Here is a 19,579-nt window from a genome sequence, read left to right on the forward strand (position 1 = left end):
AGCTCACGGGAGGGATTCTTCTGCTCGTCACGGAAACCGACTTCTCAATCCATCCACAATATACTAGAATGGTCCAATCGGAGCAATTTTTCGGAAGTGCAAGTGAGGACCCTATTGAACATTTGGACTGATTCCTTGAATTGTGCGCAATGATGCAAACCAATGAAGTGAGTCAAGACTACATTCATATGCACCTTTTCTGACAATCTCTCACCGGACGAGCAAAGAAATGGCTAAAGCAAGTAAAGCCTAGCACTCTCACAACATGGAGGGAGGTGGTAAAGGCGTTCTTGAAGAGATTTATCTCCAAGGAGAAGACCGCCGAAATGAGAAGGAAAATCGCATCATTTGAGCAAGAAGCCGATGAAAGTCTTGGTGAAGCATGGGAGAGATTCAAAGAGTTGGTGCAAGCGTGTCCCCACCATGAGTACAATAAAGGGTTGCTCATGCGGGTTTTCTATGACGGATTGGAGCCCATGTCAAGAGCCAATTGGATGCGGGGGCGGGTGGTCAATTAATCAAAATCCCTTAATATCAAGTTGAAGCCACAATATAAGAGGTAGCAAAGAATTACTCTTGGGGGGGCCGAAGGAGAAATGCTCCAAACAAAGGTGTTATTTACGAATTGGAGAAAGTTGATCGATTACAACATGAAATTGATCAACTAACAAAAGGGCTCTCCAAGTTGAACACGAGTGTGAATGCAAGTTCAAGCGGTGGAGCAAGCTCCTCTCAAGTTAACTCTTTCTCTTGTCAAAGTTGTGGAAAAACGAACCATGATACATATTATTGTGGAGGTTTAAGCCCCGAGCATGTAGCGGCATACACCACAAGGCAAGAGGGATTTAGAGGAAGCGGTGGTGGAGTAGCTTGGAGACAACCACCACCCGGGTTTGTACCTCAACCTCAACAATGGAACCAACAAGCTCAACCTTCCTACAAATCCAACCCTCAATACCAAAATCCACCTCCATCTTAACCCTAAAACCCAATAGGAAGCTATCCAAGGAACAACCAATACAACAATCAAACCCAAGCACCTCAAAGAAATCATCAAGAATAAGCACCTCAAGCGGAGTTAACACAAACTCAACTCCTCTAAGCCATGCATGTGCAAATGCAATCTTTTGGGCAACAAATGCAAGAGATAAGAGCTCACAACAAGATGGTTGATTCACAACTAGCTTAATTGGCCGACAGAACTCCTTTCAATTCACCATCTACTCTACCTAGACAACCACAACCTAACCCATCTCACAACTCAAAACCCGATACATGCAAGGCGATCACATTGAGGTCGGGGACTTCCTATGAAGGGCAAAATGAAGGGGATAGGGAGGAAAATAAGGGAGGAGTGGAGAGTGTGAATGAAAACAATGGAGGTGAGAAAGAAAAGGTTGATGAGATAGAAGGAGATTCGGAGAAGAAGAAGCTTGACAATGAGAAGACAACTTCCATTCCTAGTGAGGCTAGGAATCTTGATGGATCGGTTCCTTTTCCCGGTCGGCTTGCGGAGAGGAAGTTGAATGACAAGTTTGAAAAATTCCTTAGTGTCATGAAGAATTTGCACATTAACCTCCCTTTTCTTGAAGTTGTGACACAAATGCCATCTTACTCCAAGTTCCTCAAAGATATTCTCACCAACAAGAGGAAGCTCAATGATGAGCTTATCACCCTTCCACATCAAGTGAGTGCTCTTGTCCAACATAAGATGCCCAAGAAGGAAAAAGACCCGGGAAGTTTCAATTTGCCGGTGAAAATTGGGAACATGGAAGCTAGGGGCGCCTTAGCTGATCTTGGAGCAACTGTTAGTTTAATCCCTCTATCCATTGCTAAAAAATTCAATATAGAGATGATCCCTACAAGGAAGACAATTAAATTGGCCGATTGGTCGGTGAAATTACCTTATGGAGAGCTTGAGGATGTTCCAATTCAAGTGGGACACATCTACGTGCCTTGTGTCTTTGTAGTGATGGATATGGAGGAAGATGTTAACACTCCTTTGATTTTGGGAGGTGAATCTTTTAAAACTTTGGGGGCATTCATCAATTGCAAGAACAACACCATCACATGTGAGGTGGCCGATGTGAAGATTGTCTTTGAGTTTTCTAAGTTGCTCAAGACCCCCACGGTTGAAAAATGCTACAGAGTTGATGTTGTGAATGAGGAGCTAGATCGCTTGGGGAGGGTCGTGATGAGGCCTCAAGATCCAATTATAGAAGCTCTTACATGCAAAGAAGAGTTCCACTCTTAAGAGGCTAAAGAGTTTGTCATGGCAATGGAGGCATCCTCAATGGAGGAGGTTGAACAACAAGTTGAGATCAAGCTTGAGTCTGACGAGGAGAAGTTGGAGGAGAGTTCTAAGCCTCCTCCCAAGGTAGAACTCAAGCCCCTTCCCCCTTCTTTGAAATATGCTTTTCTTGATAAAGAGGGAAAATACCCTATTATTGTCAATGCTACCCTAGATAGTCTTAATTTGGAAAAACTTTTTGATGTTTTGAGAAAATATAAGGATGTGGTAGGGTATAGCATTGATGATATCAAAGGTATTAGCCCTTTTTTATGCATGCATCGTATTCATCTTGAAGATGATCATTCCACCTCCATTGAACCTCAAAGAAGGTTGAACCCCAACCTTCAAGAGGTTGTGAAGAAAGAAATTTTGAAACTACGTGAGGCGGGCATCATCTATGCTTTCTCCGATAGCAAGTGGGTAAGCCCGGTTCATGTAGTTCCAAAAAAGGGTGGGATGACCATAATCAAAGGTGAAGGAGGAGAGGAAATCTCCACCCGGACGGTGACCGGGTGGAGAATGTGTATTGATTATAGGAGATTGAACAAAAACACCAAGAAAGATCATTTTCCTCTCCCATTCATGGACCAAATGCTTGAGAGGCTCTCTCAACATGATTTCTTTTGTTTCTTGGATAGGTATTCCGGATTCTTCCAAATCCCTATCCATCCAAGGGATCAAGAGAAAACTACTTTCACATGTCCATATGGGACATTTGCATACCGAAGAATGCCATTTGTTTTATGCAATGCTCCTTCTACCTTTCAAAGATGCATGACCTTCATTTTCTCTGAGATGCTTGAAAAATAAATTGAAGTTTTCATGGATGATTTTAGTGTTGGTGGTTCGTCTTTTGACACTTGTCTTTTTAACCTTGAAAAAGTTTTGAAAAGGTGTTAAGAGACGAGTTTGGTTTTGAATTGGGAAAAATTCCACTTCATGGTCGAGGAGGGCATTGTCCTTGGCCATAAAGTTTCAAAAAATGGCATTGAGGTTGATCCAGCCAAAGTTTCGGTGATTGAGAAATTGCCCCCTCCTACTTTTATCACGGGAGTACGAGCTTTTCTTGGGCATGCCAGTTTCTACCGGAGATTTATCAAGGACTTTTCATCAATCGCCAAACCTTTGACCGAATTACTAAAAAAGGATGTTGCTTTTAACTTCAATGAGGCTTGCCTTGAAGCATTTCGTAAGCTTAAGGAAGCTCTCATTTCCTCTACCGTTGTGCAAGCTCCGGATTGGAGCTTGCCTTTTGAGCTAATGTGCGATGCTAGTGACTTTGTAGTGGGTGCCGTGATTGGACAAAATAAAGAAGGAAAATCATGTTTCATCTACTATGCAAGTAGGACTCTTGATGAAGCTCAAAAGAACTATACAACAACGGAGAAGGAAATGCTAGCGGTTGTTTTTGCCTTTGATAAGTTTAGGTCCTATCTTATTTGCTCTAAGGTGATTGTGTACACGGATCATATTTCGGTGCGATATCTCATGACTAAGAAGGAAGCAAAGCCTCGCCTAATCCGTTGGGTTCTCTCTCTTCAAGATTTTCACATGGAAATGAGGGACAAAAAGGGAGCGGAGAACTACGTTGCTGATCATTTGTCTAGGCTACCTTTTGAGAAAAAAGATGATGTACCAATTAATGATGAGATAGGATTTGAAGCTCTCATGGCTATAGCTTCAACATATAGCCCTTGGTATGCAGACATTACTAATTATCTTGCTTGTGGAGTCACTCCCTCAGAGTTTTCTCCTCAACAAAAGAAGAGGTTTTTCAAGGAAGTGAGGAGATATTTTTGGAACGACCCATACTTGTTCAAACAATGCGGAGATGGCCTTTTTTGAAAATGTGTTCCGGATCATGAAATCAAAGGAGTTCTTGAGCATTGCCATTCACTACCATGTGGGGACATGGGGTGTTGATAAGACGGTGGCAAAAATATCTCAATCTCTATTGTGGTGGCCAACGATGCATAAGGATGCCCACAAGTTCGTTTCACAATGTGATAGGTGTCAAAGGAGTGGTGGCATAACCAAAAGAGATGAAATGCCTCAACGAAATGTCTTGGAAGTTGAGCCCTTTCATGTATGGGGAGTGGACTTTATGGGGCATTTTGTTTCTTCTTGTGGAAATCTATAGATATTGGTAGCGGTTGATTATGTGACGAAATGGATTGAAGCCATACCCTCACGTTCTAATGATCACAAGGTTGTACTTAAGCTTCTAAAGAAGATTATTTTTCCTAGGTTTGGGGTTCCGAGGGTGCTAATTAGTGATGGAGGTTACCATTTTGCCAAAAAGCAATTTAAAGCTCTTCTCAAGAGGTATGGTGTTCATGAATAGGTTGGATTACCTTACCACCCTCAAACTCAAGGACAAATGGAGGTCTCGAATCGTGAAATAAAAAATCTTCTTGAAAGGATGGTGAACATATCAAGGAAAGATTGGTCTCTCAAACTTGATGACACACTATGGGCTCTTAGGACGGCGTATAAGACTCCAATAGGCACAACCCCCCATAGGTTGGTCTATGGAAAGGCTTGTCACTTGCCAGTTAAGTTAGAATACAAGGCTTGGTGGGCCATCAAAGAACTCAATATGTATTTATCGTTGGCCGGTGAGAAGAGATTGCTTAAGCTCAATGAACTTGAAGAGCTTAGAGATGATGCTTATGAGAGCTCAAGGTTATATAAGGAGAAGACCAAAAAGTAGCATGACCAACATATTCGAAACAAGAGCTTTAAGGTTGGAGATAAGGTTTTTCTTTTCAACTCAAGGCTTCGTTTGTTTCCGGGTAAACTCAAGTCGAAATGGTTGGGACCCTTTGTGATATCGAAGACTACTCCTTATGGCTCCTTTGAGTTAGATTCGGAAGGCAACAAGTTTATGGCCAATGGTCATCGTTTAAAGCATTACTTTTGCAAGGAAGAAGTTGGTGTCATCGAATGTATAATGCTTGATCCTTTGGATCCCAAGCCTCCCCCTTGAAGAATTTTCCTCATGGTGAAGCTAGTGACCTCATATAAAAGCGCTTCTCGGGAGGCAACTTGAGTTTCTAACTCTTTTCTACTTTTTTATATATTCGAATTTCACTTTCTTTTTTGAATTTGAATTTTATGTTTCCCTTTTTGGTTGATGGGTGTTTGGATGATGAAGGAGTAAAGGTTTTTCTATATCAAAGATGATAGAAGAAAGAAATTAAAGTTTACTGTGCGCGACCCTGAGCGCGACTTCTGTGCGGGCGCGCAGTGAAAAGTGTGCAGGCGTGCAGCCTTGTTAGAACCCGCACACTTTTATTCAAAATTGGAGATTTGAGACATAAGGTTTGCACGAACCCTTTGCGGCCGCGCTGGGAAGGGTGTGCGGGCGCGCAAGCACTGTCAGAACCCGCACACTTTTGCTCAGCATTGGAGATTTGAGGCAGTGAGTCTGCGCGACCTAGTGCGCGACCCTTGTGCGGGCGCGCAGGGAAGGGTGTGCGGGCGCGCAAGCACTGTCAGAACCCGCACACTTTTGCTCAGAATTGGAGATTTGAGGTAGTGAGTCTGCGCAACCTAGTGCGCGACCCCTGTGCGGGCGCGCAGAACCCCTATGAGGGCACTCAGAGCTGGGAAAATCGGGTTTTAAGCTTTTCTTCCCCATTTCACCCTCATATTTTTGCAAGCCCTATTTCATGCTCTCTTCTCTCTCCTCGCGAACTCAAACTCTAACCCTTCAATTTCACCTATTTCTCTTAAATTCCATTGATTTTCCTTCAAATCCGTCAAAATTTTTCACTCTACTCACAATATTACCCATTTTCTCTCTCCAAAATATAAAAAAATGCTCCATTTTTATGGTGTGCAAGCTTGGTAGAAGGTGGTGTTCGGGGTTCTTAGTGGTGTTCAAGCTTCTACTAAGTGGTATAACTCTAAATTTTGCCATTTTATTGCTTATTTTCACTTGTTTATGCAAAATTTTTAGTTATCAAGCATGGTTTAGCTTGAGTGAGTTTCATATGATTTTGATTTTCTTTGCTAAGGATTTGTTGGTTTTTAGTGTGACATTTAGTGATTTTGGAACATTGTTGTTAACATTATTGATTTAGAAGCTATTTTCATAGAATTGAGTTGAGCAATTTTGTGTTAGTATTGATGATAATGCAACTATTTTCATGAAAATTGCTTATTATCATAATGTATTGTGATTGAGTGCTTTGTTGTTGATTCTAGTTGTTTTTGGAGCTATATTTGGTGGTTAGTTGTTGGTACTAACCTTTTTGCAGATTGTTAAGGCTTGGGTTGTTGTTGTTGTGTTTCAATTATTGGTTGAGTTCGAAGGGAGTTCTCTTTTGGTTTGGTTGTTTGTATTGCTTGAGGCCACAATGAAGAAAAGGAAGAGTAGAAAAGAGCCCCGGTTAAGGGTTGAGGAACCTAGTAATCAAACTCAAGCTCAAGGACCGAATTTTCCCCCTCGATTGAAATTCTTGAACAAGGTCCATGCTACCTTCTTCAATGACCTTCAAGGACGAAAGCTAAATCCCACGAGACACTATGATCAACGCTCCATGAGAGCTTTGGGGATTGACGATGACATAAGGTCGGTCCTTGACAACTTAGGGATGAATGAGTTCATTAAGCATCAATTTCGAACATATAAAGAGCCCACCTTCGAATTCTTGGCCTCATTTAAAAAAGAGCCTTATGGGAATAACGACTTCCAAATTTCCTTCCAACTATTCAACAACCAGCACACTATGACTCTTAGTGATCTCAATACATTGTTCAATTTAAACCCCGAGGCGGACTTCCTTTCCCCTTCATTGAGCCTATTCCCAGAGTACGATGCATTTCAATGGTGGTAAACAATTACCGATTTTGAAGAGTTCAACAGTAGGTATTTTGTGGCCAACCAAATTATCCACCCTGTTCTCCGTATCCTTCACCGCATTCTGGGGTATGCGGTGTTTAGCAAGCAAGACTTGAGTAAGATCTCGCATGAAGAGCTCTTTACTTTGTGGGTTGCTGCTAGGGAAGAGTTGAGAGGGCAGCTCAACATGGGGTACTGGTTTGTCATGTGCAGCAAGGCAATCAAGTCGGGTCACAAGACGGGAGAAATTGCCCTTGGTGGGATGATCACAAGGATTGCCAAGAAGCTTAACTATGAACGCTTCTTCCCCTCATGCACTCAAATTAGGGCCGAAAAGGATTTATTCATTGACATACAACAAATGAGAAGATCGGGGTTCCTCCAAGGAACTTCAGACGCCAACAATTTTCATGCTTGGATTGTTGAGCGCGAGCACCATTGTATCTTGCCTTACCCCAACCGTACATCCTTGGAGTGGAATGCTAGGAATGTATGGAAAATTCCGCGAGACAATGGTGTGTTACCCACTGCTCTGGGTGGCGCAAGGAATATGGTAGTCGATCAACAACAACAACAACAACAACAGCATCAGCAACAACAACAACATCAACAACAACAGCAGCAACAATAACAACAGCAACAACAACAATAACAACAACATCATCAACAACAGCAACAACATCAAGGCATAAGTAGCTTTGAACAACAAATGATAAGCATGCAACTTGGCATGCAAAGCCTGATAGAGAACAAGCAAGGTGTTTATGCAAACCCAAGCTCTCTATGGTGCAACCGTGGATAGAGGGGAGGTCACCCCCCGGTCAATTACCCCTATTGGCCGCCCCAACAAGGCCCGATCCCTCAGTGGCAGAGATCGCAACCTACTTGGCCCTATTGGCAACGACCCTAATCTCAAGGCGTTTCTAGGGTAGACTACCCGACGGAAATCAGGTACGATTATCATGTCCCGGGGTGAACGATTTTAGGGCTGACCCCAACTATCCATATGTTGACCCTACCCACCCTTCCCCTCTTCAGCTTCCCTCCCCTTTCGACCCGTTGCCTCAATGGCAACAAGACCTCTTTCGAGGTCAACACCCGAGTTTCACTGGTGGTTGGGACCCACATGGCATCCCTCCAGACGGGTTCTCCTACGACACCGAGGATGATAGAGATGGTGACAAAGCCGGCCCTAGTGGCCACTAGCCCCCCTTGTTCTTTATTTCTCCCCTTTGCCCCCTCCCAATGTTTTTAATAAGGCGCACCGCGGACGGTGCATTGTTTTAGTGTGGGGTGTAAGAAGCAAAGGAATGTTTTTTGGTAGTGTGGGGGAAGGATTAGCATCATGCTAGTGTGGGGGGGGACTTCATTGTAGGTGGTAGAGCTTTCATGGTTCGGTTGGCTTTATCATGTTTTGATGTTGATTTATCTTCTTGATTGTGATGATGATGTCTCTGGGTGATTTTGATGAGCTTTTGCTAATGAATTTTCAAGTGTTTGTGTAGTTGATGGCGCTCCTATGAAGGAAAATCCAAACTCCCGATAATCCAAATTTCCCTTAATCCAAATTTTTTTTAGATAGTTTTTTTTTTTTTTTTTTTTTTTTTTTTTTTTTATTATTATTTCTATTTCTTCATTTTGTTTAAATTTTTAGTTTCCTTCTTTGATTCTTAAATTCTTTATTTATTTTTGTTTTATCTCAGTCGTTTCTTTTGTTTTGGCTCGCTTTTCAAGCTTGGAAATGGAGATGAAGGAAGTTAAGGGGCAAATCGAGCCCCCTCGGTGATATTGCAAAATTTATCTTGTCTTCATTTCAGGCGGCGTTTGGTGAGACCTTTCTCTCTTTTATTTTCTTTTTCTTTGGTTGTTTAGCTTAGGTTTAGCTTAGGAAGAAGTTGAATGGTTCGAGGATGTTTGCTTGTGGTTCTACGGAACCTGGGATCGTTGTTGTTGTTATCGAACGATCACTTGTATGACGATTTGGATTTAATTGGATTATATGCCTCGTGTGTGAACGTTTTTTATTTCTTCCTCTTTCTTTTGTTTTGTTTTCCCCTTTTTGTGTTACAAGCATAATTGTGACAATTTGAAATGATTTTTGATTTGTAGTTTGCTCACACTTTTGGATTGGTTTGCCTCTCTTGACGATGTGTCTTTGAATGCTTATCTTCCTAGTTGATGAGGGTTTACACGGTTTGAAATGCTTAGGGTTGAATTAGACACATTGTAAGCTAAGGTAGCCCGGTTTAAAACTTTTGAGGACGTTTGAACCCCTAGTTCACGGGAAAGTGGTAAGATGGTGTTGCTCTCTATGGTGGATAGGATTCCCTTGGTTGGTATTTACTGTATTTCATATCCCGTGTGAGCGTCATTTGTTCTAGACTTCATCATTCTTATAAGCGGCTCCTTAACTATGCATATCTTAATTTTGTGTTGGAGTCTAGCTCCCAAGATCGTGACCATATAACTCTAGAGGAGGAAGAGGGCATTTCTTCTCATTTTTCTTTGTTTTCTTTGTGTTTTGTTACAAATTTGGTTTTCATTTTTACATTCACCCACTTGCTAACCAATTTGAGCCTTATTTACCCCTTCTTTGCTTAGCCATATTACAAACCTACCGGCCTATGTTCTACCAACCCTTGTAGTTAGTGAAGCATTGGCTTGTGAGGTTCGAGTTTGATAATGTTGAAATTGAGCAAGAAAGTTGTGTAATTTGGTTCAAGTAAGGGTTTGAAAGATTAATCATGAAAAGAGTATGCAAAAAGGTTTGGCAAGAAAGTTGAAACTCATGAAAACCAAGCAAAAAAAAAAAAAAAAAAAAAAAAAAAAAAAAAAAAAGTGAAAAAAATGAAAAGGATTGAAGTAATGTGGTGTGATTTGTATTGATAGGTTGTAAGTTTGAGAATAGGTTCAATTCTTAGGATGTTTTTGAGAGATGGCCACTCTTATGCTTCACTTCGGAATTGCCACCAAAATTTTAAAATTGTTTCCCAACCTTAACCCCTAGCCATGACATTACAACCCTAATTAAGACCCTTGGATTTTAGAGGGGCGTGGTCAAAGAATGGTGGAGGGAGATAGATTTCAACCCCATGGAGAGAGTATGCATAGTTGAGATGTCGGGATGACCTTATGATTCCACATAAAATTTTTTTTTCCGGTTCCCTCGAGGAATCATGAGGAGCTAGCTAAGGGATGAATTGAAGCTAGTTCAGAGAACGCGGACCGTCTTGGTTGGGGCTAGGGCGGAAAATGAAATCATTAGTTCTCTATGATTAGCTTAGGTTTGTCTTTTTTAACCTTGAGCATCTTGGAACGTGTTTTCCATCTTTGAATTGAGAAAGATATGTATCCTTTGGTGCATTTATTTGCGTGTGAGTCCAAATGGAGCATTTCATCACCTTGAGGCTTGATTGATTTTGCTAAAACCTTGTCATGTTATGTTTGTTGTGTTTGTCTTTTTGTTCCTGTTTTCCTTGCTTGAGGACAAGCAAGAGTCAAGTGTGGGGGATTTTGATGAGTGGCATTTATGCCACTCTTTTATCCTTTTTCTCTAAGGATTCTCCCTTCATTTGCACTTATTTGACCCTTTTCTAAGCATTTTTACTTAGTTTTGTTTCCTCCTTTCCTTTCTCCTTTGTTTTCCTTTTTCTTACTCTTGCTTTCTCTTTATTTTGATTTCCATGCTTGTGTTTTGTAGGTATCATGTGCCGAAAGAAAGAGGGTTTCAAGGACCCAAGCAAACGGTTATGCGCGGGCTACTGTGCGGCTACTGCGCGTGCGCGCACCCTTGGCTGTGCGGGCGCGCACCCTTGTCAGAACCTGCGCTGCCAAGCTGAAGAAATAGAGCCAAACAAGAGAGTTTGCGCGACCTATTGTGCGGCCTCTGCGCGGGCGCGCTTGATTTCCCCGTACGTTCAAAGTTGCGGCCGCGCACTATTCTGAGAGGGCGCACACTACTACTGCGCGGGCGCGCATACTTCGTGTGCGGGCGCGCACCGCTGGGTTTCTGATTTCTTTGCGCCTTGTTGCCAAGTTTCTTTCTTTTGGGGGAGCCACATATATTTAAACGAGACTCTTTGTAATGAAGGATACTTAGTTCTAATTCCATAGAATATTAGCCTAATCTAGAGAGAGAAAGTGGATTGTTATTCAAGCATCCTTTATTGTATTCATTTTTGCTCAAGTTTTAATCTTCAATCAATATCTAAGTTTTCATCTTTTATTAATCCTTTCTTTAGTAATCTCTTCTTCTTTCCTTTAGTTTTATTTATTTGTTTTATTGTTGCTTATTCTTGTTAATCTTATTAGTTCATATAGTTGTTATTGATTTCATTGATTTTAATCATGTTTTGTTTTGAGTTTCTTGATTTTATTTCTAGTTTTGATATTTTGTTTAATCTCCCTTCTCTAGGCTAAACTTTTAGCTATGGGAAGGGGGTGGAAGATATGAGTTGATATTAGATGAATGATGATGGTTGGATTGAATTTATGCCATAAATTGATGAAAGACATGATTTTTAATAGCTTGAGATTATTGTTGCACTCTATTTGATGTTTTCTAGTTTAAATGCATGAAAGTGATTTGAATTAGATTAAGATCATCTCTATTTTAATGATTGCATGAGAATGAGTTATTAAAGTGGAGTTTTTATGGATTGTGCTTCTTTATTCTCTTGATTTGATTGTAACTAATAGGATGCATGAGAATGATCCTTATTAGTGTAGACCTCTTTCATTGATTTGCCTAGACTATTGCATGAGAATGAATTGTTTAGGTAGAATCTTGTGTTCTTTGGCATGTGTTTCATGATAATCATCATTATTCCCCTCTTTCTAATCATATTGGTCACCCCCGTATCCCTAGCGTCGTCTCTATTGATTTTAATCATCATTGTCTTTGCTTATTTGTAGTTTTAGAGCTCTTTATTCAAAAACCAACAAAAACATTCCCCTTTTTACTCTTGCATTAGTGAAAATTGATGTTGAATGAGTGAGCTTCCTTAGTGGTTCGACCCTTTACTTGCCCCTATACTTGTATTAGGGTAGTTTAGGTATATAAATGATTAATTTGATTAGGGGAGTAGTTTAACGACCTTTTTAATCCCTATCAGGACTATAGGACTTTGCTCATGTAATTAGGGTTGACCTAAGACTTAGTGTTGCTTGACTCATTGACTTGACACGACTCAAGGTATAAACTTGACTTAATGATGACTCACTTCGTGTGACTCGTGTGTTCATAGTGTTGACTCAATGTGATCACACGACATGACTCAATGTGTACATGACTCGTGTGTGCAGTGTAATGTGATCGTGCGACTAGAAAAATGCAAAAAAGCAAAAAAAATTCGTTATTTTTGTGTAGGGTACCGATTTTCTCCGAAAAACGAAAGACGCGAAAAAAGAAAGAAGTGAAGTTTTTGAAGGTGCATGTTGAATGGGCTTAATCCATTAATGTTGTCTCTTATAGTACAAGGATTGTAACATCTTAGACTATCCTAGTTGACTCGATAATGAAAGTATTTAGGTAACTTAGGCGCGGAGGCTAAGTACTTCATACTTTGTGATGTAATGATGATTGATGTTGATATGACAAGGCATGCTTCAACGTTGTGTTAAGATTTCATGACAAAGGGTTCCTAAGGTTAGGCCGCAAGGGCTAAGTGTATGGAAAGATATTATTTTGAGAAGAGCCAAAAGATGGTGATTCTTAGGCTAGGTAGGCTAACAATGTAGGGATCAAGCCCCCAAGTATAGCTCTAAATAGATAGGGATGAGCATAGGGGATCCCTTGATATGATCATTTATGAAAGTAGATATGAATGAATGAATTTTTATTACAGCCGCACCTCGATGTGAGGTTGCCCACGTATCCGTTAGGAATCAGGCCGAACGTAGCTCTAGCCGAATCTCGCACAAGTGTGTGTATACTTCAAAATAGTCTTTTTAAGAGTTGTAACGTGGTTAGGCTAAAGGTTATAAAAGAAAGGGATAAAGGCTCAAGACCCTAGATAAACCCTCAAGGTGTGTAACCTTGCTTTTGAATCTTTATATTCTTTTTATGCTTGAGTCTTTCTACTCTTTTTTTAGCTCTCTCTTTTGCTTTAGCATTTATTTCAATAAGTATGGGAAATCCCGATCATGCGGTCTATCACTCACTTGGCATTCATGTTTCTCCGGCACGGTACCGAGCACTCGATAAGAAACGCAAATCGAGACGTGTTCTTATCAAAGATATTTTCATATCAAAGACATTGGAACACTTGCCCTTTTGTACACGGTTATTTATTTTTTATTTATTTTTTTATTTTTTGAAATCACTCAAGCTTTTGAAATTGCATAAGTTACACACCATCCCATCCCAAGGTTAGGTTGATGTAGGTTGAAGAAAGAAAGGTCTATCGTTAGACGAGGCTCAAAGTGGTTTATCAAGAACAGATTGTATATTTGAAGGGTGAATTGTAATATGATGTGGCTACAAGGGGTGCCTCAAATCATTGGTATACCTTGTGCTTAGTTTGACAATGATTTTTTTATTTTATTATTTTTTTTTTAATTTTTTATACTTTAAAATGTTATGATCATATGCAAGGAAATAAATGCTCATTTTATTGAAGGGAGAAAAGAAACATACAAAATAAGAATCTAAGGAAAATAAAAAGGTGCCTATTGCTGGACTTATTTGGGAAATGGAAAAAATGAAAAAAAAAAAAAAAGAAACAAAGGTCACGAAATCTTGTCGTTGAAGCTTGCCTTGTATCTTATGCTTTATCATCACTAGGACTATTTTCCGTTTAGAGGTATGTGTTGATCTTAAGTTTTGATGATGACTCGAGGAACCTAAGCAAACCATAAGGGCTTTAAATTTTGTCTATTAGCTTTGATGTACTTGACAGGTTTTATATGCAACGAAGTTCTAGAGTTAGAATGGAGCATGGAACAAGTCTAAAGGATGAGCTATGGACAAGCATAGAAGACAATCAGTAGCCAAGTTCCTTTAGTGAGGAACTGAAGCTCCAGAGTCGAAGCTTCATTGTGTTCCAAGGAGTCTATTGTATCTTTATTATTTATTTTAGACTTCTTGTATATATGTTAAGTACGTGGCAAATTGATAGAATTTAAGTGGATTTAATTTCAAGTTTTAAAGATTTTATTTTCCTTGTTTTAAACAAGATTTAATCTTATTTCTGAAAACTATTTTTTAAGTGAAAAATATCTTATTTATTTAAAAGATTTTCTGTTTTTATTTTATCCTAATCTTTTGGAAAATCTGAATTGGTAAAACTATTTTGAAAAACGGCTTTTTACTTAGTCAAGGAAGTTGAGAAAATAAAGGAACCACTTCCTTTTGTTCGCTTCAGCTTGCTGCCCAAGCATCCACGAACTGCACTTCCTTATTTCATGGAAGTTGTGGTGTAGTGTGAGTTAAGGTAAACATAAGGTCTCAACTGGTTTCCTCTTATATAAATAGGATCAGTTTTCTGTTTTGAAAAGTACACTTGAGCATTAAAATTCTTAGTTTTTCGAAAAGAGTAAAAAATCCACTTAAGTCCTTGAGTGTCCTTGTACTTAGCATCTTAGGAGTTTTTGTCTTGAGTTGTATTGGGGAAGAGTTTGGGTAAACTCTAGAGTGTGTTATTGCTTTGAGTGAAGCAGGGAGAAAGAGAGAGATTCGAGAGCTTAACTGATTGAGGGATCAGTTAAGGGGGAACTTAAGTTCATTGAGGAACTTGAGTTTAGAGTCTTAATTTGTAATAGGTTGTTTGCCCTATTATTATTAAGAGTTGAGTTTAAAATCCCTTGTGGTCGTGGTTTTTCTTCTTGATTAGGGCCAAGAAGTTTTCCACGTAAAATCTCTCTTGCACTTTAAAGTTTTTGTTTAAGTTCCTTTAAGAATTTCGCAAAAATTACCCTAGTTCCTCCACAATACAATTCACCCCCCTCCCCTCTTGTATTGTTCATTCGAGTCAACAATTGGTATCAGAGCCGGTTCCTCGGAGAAATCAGGAAACCCTGACGAGTCAAGTTCCTGGAATCAAGATGAACAATCACGAGAAACTGGAAGAAGGTTACTCTACGCAGCGTCCTCCTATGTTCAATGGGAAATTCTACACCTATTGGAAGAACAGGATGGAGATTTTTATCAAAGCCGACAACTACCAGGTTTGGAGAGTGATCGAAGTTGGTGATTTTGAAATTACCAAAACTACTAGTGAAAATGAGGTAGTACCTAAACCCATGTCTGAATTTGATAAGGAAGATTTTTAGAAAATGGAAATTAATGCACTTGCTGTTAAATTACTTCATTGTGGTCTTGGACCCCATGAACACAATCGTGTTATGGGTTGTAAAAATGCTAAAAAAATTTGGGATTTACTTCAAGTTACTCATGAAGGAACTAACGAAGTGAAACGCTCTAAAATTGACCTGCTTATGTCAAAATATGAACGGTTTGAAATGCAACCAAAAGAATCAATTCAGGAAATGTTAACTAGATTTACTAACATTATTAATGAGCTTGTTTCTCTTGGAAAGCAAATCCCTATTGATGAGCAGGTCAGAAAATTTCTAAGAAGCCTCCCTCAAGATGAGAGATGGAGAGCCAAGGTAACGGCCTTACAAGAAACAAAGGACTTCACAAAGTTCAATATTGAGCAACTTGTTGGTTCCCTCATGACTCATGAGTTGCACCTAGGAACAAGCAACAGTGAAGGAAACCGAGGAAAAGGCTTAGCTCTCAAAGCTGGAGATCAAGAAGACTCTGAAGTCGATGAAGAAGAGGCTGCCATGCTGGTGAGAAGGTTCAAAAGAATGTTCAACCGAAACAACAAGTCAAGGAACTTCACCAAGAAACCCTCTACTTCAAAAGCTGACTCTGGTTGTCACAAATGTGGATCTCCAGAACACTTTATTCGTGAGTGTCCACTTTGGGATACAGAGAAAGGTAAAGGGAAGGTAAAGGAACAAGTTAAGAGCAACTACAACAAAACTCCTTTCAACAAAACAGACATTAGGAAGGCTATGATTGCTGCATGGGGAGATTCTGAAAGTGAGGATGAAGAGGAACAGCCTGAAGAAGAAATAGCTCATTTGTGGTAAGACTGGTCATCTTGTTACTACTTGCAACAAGAAGGAACAATCTGTTAGCAAGAATGTTAGGCAAGTTTGGGTAAAGAAATCTGATATTGCTTCAACGTCCAAGGAACCCAAGGAAACCTGGGTTCCTGAATCTAACCATTAAGTTCTTTTGCAGGTCCTAGTGAGGGGGAACAACACGTGGTACCTCGACAGTGGTTGTTCAAAGCATATGACAGGAGATAAATCAAAGTTTCTCTCACTAGAGGCCTATCCAAGAGGAACTGTGACCTTTGGAGACAACAAAAAAGGTGAAGTAATTGCTAAAGGAAAAGTAGGAAGGTCCAGTTCTCACTCAATAGAAAATGTACTTTTGGTCGAGGGTTTGATGCACAATTTTCTGAGCATATCACAATTTTGTGATAAAGGAAACTCTGTAAGTTTTACCTCTGATTCATGTAACATCATTAATGATAAAACAGGAAGGGTTGTTCTTGAAGGAACTAGAAAAGGGAACACATACATTGTGGATCTAAATTCTGTTCCAAGGAACTACCTTACCTGCTTAAGTGTCATTAATTATGATCCTTTATTATGGCATAAACGTTTTGGACATGCTAGCTTCTCGCTCATGAATAAACTTAGAGCAAGGAACTTGGTTGTAGGGCTTCCCTCAGTCAAGTTCCTCATACAACACATCTGTGATACATGTGTGAGAGGCAAGCAAGTCAGGTCTTCTTTTAAAAGCAAAAACATGGTCAGCACCACAAAACCATTGGAGCTAATTCACATGGATTTGTGTGGTCCCATGCGTGTTCAAAGTAGAAGTGGAAAGAAATATGTTTTAGTTATTATTGATGATTTTTCTAGATTTACTTGGGTGATTTTTCTGTCTAGCAAAGATGAAACTTTTGATGAATTTGTGTCCTTTGCCAAAAGAGTACAAAAGACAAGTGGAAATAAAATTATCCACATTCGATCAGATCATGGAACAGAGTTTGAGAATTTAAGATTCGATGACTTTTGTAGAGAAAATGGCATGGATCATAACTTTTTAGCCCCAAGAACTCCTCAAATGAACGGAGTTGTTGAAAGGAAGAACGGGACTCTAGAAGACATGGCTAGAACTATGCTCATAGCTAGTGGTCTTCCAAGGAACTTCTGGGCTGAAGCTATTAATACTACATGCTATATAATTAGCAGAGTTATGATGAGACCAATCATCAATAAGACTCCTTATGAACTGTTTAAGGGCAGAAAACCCAATATTTCTCACTTTCGAGCTTTTGGATGCAGGTGCTTTGTTCATAATAATGGGAAAAGGAACATAGGAAAATTTGATGAAAGAAGTGATGAAGCTGTGTTCCTTGGCTATGCATCAAATATCAAAGCTTACAGAGTTTATAATAAAAATACATTGTGCGTAGAAGAAAGCATTCATGTGATATTTGATGAATCTAATATGTTTATGAATGTGCAGGAACAAGACAATATTGATTATGAAATTGGTATGATTAGAGACAGGGAAGAAGAGGAAGAAACCTCCAAGCAAACCAAGGAAGTAATGGAGAATCTTGCAACGAGGAAAATGCAGAAGAAGCTGAAGAAGAAGTGCCTCAAATAGGATTTCCTGCCAGAGAGTTTCAACCAAAGCCATTCAAATACCAAGGCTCTCATCCAACAGACCTTCTTATAGGTGATATTGGTAGAGGAACTCAGACCATATCATAGATGAGGAACTTCTGTGCCTTTCAAGCCTTCCTATCCATCATTGAGCCAAGAAATCGTGAAGAAGCTCTAAAGGATGCTGACTGGATAATTGCCATGCAAGATGAACTCAATGAGTTTGAGAGGAACAAGGTCTGGCATCTTGAAGAAAAGCCTAAGCACAAAAAGATTATAGGGCTCAAGTGGGTATTCAGGAACAAGCTGGATGAATATGGAACAATTATAAGAAACAAGGCAAGACTTGTTGTGAAGGGCTATAATCAGCAAGAAGGTATTAACTTTGAAGAAACTTTTGCTCCTGTTGCTAGATTAGAAGCTATTAGAATTTTAATTGCTTTTGCCTCTTTTATGGGTTTCAAACTGTATCAAATGGATGTTAAGTGTGCTTTCTTAAATGGCTTTCTTGAAGAGGAGGTGTTCGTGGAACAACCTCCAGGTTTTGAAAATCCCCAATTTCCTAATCATGTCTTTAAGCTTGATAAAGCTCTTTATGGGCTGAAACAAGCACCTAGAGGTTGGTATGAAAGGCTGTCTAAGTTCCTTCTTCAAAATGATTTTAAAAGAGGTAAAGTAGATAAAACTTTGTTTTTAAAATCTGAAGGAATTGATTTACTAGTTGTTCAAATATATGTTGATGATATTATTTTTGGAGCAACTAACGAAAACCTGTGCAAGTACTTTGCTGAGGTAATGAGTGGTGAATTTGAGATGAGCATGATGGGGGAACTCAACTTCTTTCTTGGACTACAAATCAAACAAACAGAAAGAGGTATTGCAATTCACCAACAAAAGTATGTCAAGGAACTACTGAAGAAATATAACCTTGACCAAGCAAAGACCAACCATACACCAATGGGAACAGGCACAAGATTAGATGAAGATCTACAAGGAACTAGCATTGATCAAACCAAATACAGAGGTATGATTGGATCCCTTTAATACTTAACTGCTAGTAGACCTGATATTGCATTTAGTGTTGGCTTATGTGCAAGGTTTCAATCTAATCCTAAGGAGTCACATCTTACAGCAGTAAAAAGGATCCTACGATATCTCAAAGGAACTGACCATCTTTGTCTCTTCTATCCTAGAAGTGATACTTCTGATTTAAAAGGTTTTGCAGATGCTGACTATGCAGGAGATTTGGTGAATAGGAAGAGTACTTCAGGAATGGTTCAATTTCTCGGGCCATGCCTAGTTTCTTGGGGATCCAAGAAATAGAACACAGTGGCCTTGTCAACTGCTGAAGCTGAATATGTGGCAGCTGCAGCCTGTTGTTCTCAAGTACTTTGGATAAAACAACAACTAAGAGATTATGGTATGAAATATAATTGCATTCCTATCTATTGTGATAATACTAGTGCCATATGCATTTTAAAAGATCCAGTTCATCATTCTCGTGTGAAACAAATTCACATAAGGCATCATTTCCTTAAGGATAATGTGGAAAAAGGCTTAATTAAGTTAGATTTTTGCGAAACTGAAAATCAAATTGCTGACATTCTTACTAAGCCTTTGAGCAGGGACAAATTTGAAAAGATGCGCATGGAACTTGGTATGATACAATTGAGTTAAGAAGACCTCAAGTTTCCCCAAGGTATAAGTCAGTTATGCATGCATTATATGTATCTTAC

The 19,579-nt window shown here is 39.5% G+C and overlaps 1 non-coding gene across 1 annotated transcript; it reads right to left on the bottom strand.

Annotated features, from left to right (window-relative positions):
* Nucleotides 1-323: 323 nt before the first annotated feature.
* On the bottom strand, nt 324-431 carry LOC145625757 (small nucleolar RNA R71). Its single transcript, XR_014110662.1, has one exon. It is a non-coding gene; the product is annotated as a small nucleolar RNA R71 (small nucleolar RNA).
* Nucleotides 432-19,579: the final 19,148 nt, after the last annotated feature.

Source organism: Chenopodium album, chromosome 3 (genome assembly GCF_948465745.1).
Source record: "Chenopodium album chromosome 3, dcCheAlbu1.1, whole genome shotgun sequence".
Lineage (NCBI taxonomy): Eukaryota > Viridiplantae > Streptophyta > Magnoliopsida > Caryophyllales > Amaranthaceae > Chenopodium > Chenopodium album.